Source organism: Octopus bimaculoides, chromosome 22, assembly GCF_001194135.2.
Source record: "Octopus bimaculoides isolate UCB-OBI-ISO-001 chromosome 22, ASM119413v2, whole genome shotgun sequence".
Taxonomy (NCBI): Eukaryota; Metazoa; Mollusca; class Cephalopoda; order Octopoda; family Octopodidae; genus Octopus; species Octopus bimaculoides.
This window is the reverse complement of record NC_069002.1, coordinates 12485119-12485966: the sequence shown is the minus strand read 5'-3', so window position 1 is coordinate 12485966 and position 848 is coordinate 12485119.

Here is an 848-nt window from a genome sequence, read left to right as displayed (position 1 = left end):
CCGTGCAAAAGTCTTCGGCCACTTTAAACTATCGTAAATTTCTACTAATTGCCAACTTATAAATGGATGTTTCGCATTGCATTTTTTACAGATGAAACATTGGCCCTGTTGGAGTCATTTCCATACCTAATCATTATATTTAGTAGTAGGAGCTCTGAACGAGGTGGGGGGAAGATGCGAGACGACCACCAAAAACGACTGTGCAAATGTTTTCGGCCCCACCTCACATAAATCAATCAAGATACAATGTTTCAAAATAGAAAGATGAAAATTTATTACATAATGTTCATTTCAAGAAATTACTGTACGTTGTTAATATTTTGTGTGGCTACCCTTAGCTTGAATAATTGCTTCAAAGCGCCTGGGAAGAGATGCATACAAATCCTTCGCCATTTTCACAGGTATGAGATGTCATTCTCTGTGGCTGAACTCCCAAAGCTCTTCAAGAGTGCATGGATTCTTCTGACGAACTCTTCTGCTTAGTTCTGTCCACATTTTCTCGATGATATTTAAGTCATGGCTCTGAGCCGGCCAATCTTTCAATATGGTAACACCTTCATCAGCCAGACTCTGTTGTGTTGCACATGAACTGTGGCATGGAGCTCTGTCATGCTGAAAAATCTCACTTACATCCAAATCTGGTATCAAATTGTCTTTCAGCAGCTGGATGTATTTGGTACTATTCAAGTTACCGACAATTTTAACCAACTTTCTTGAACCATCACTTTTTATGTATCCCCAAACCATCAGACTCTAGCCTTCAAACTTCACTGTTTCCGTCGTGCAACGTGGGTCGTTTCGCTTTCTGAGCGAGAATTTGTCAGAAGGTCTCTAAGAACTGTATATAT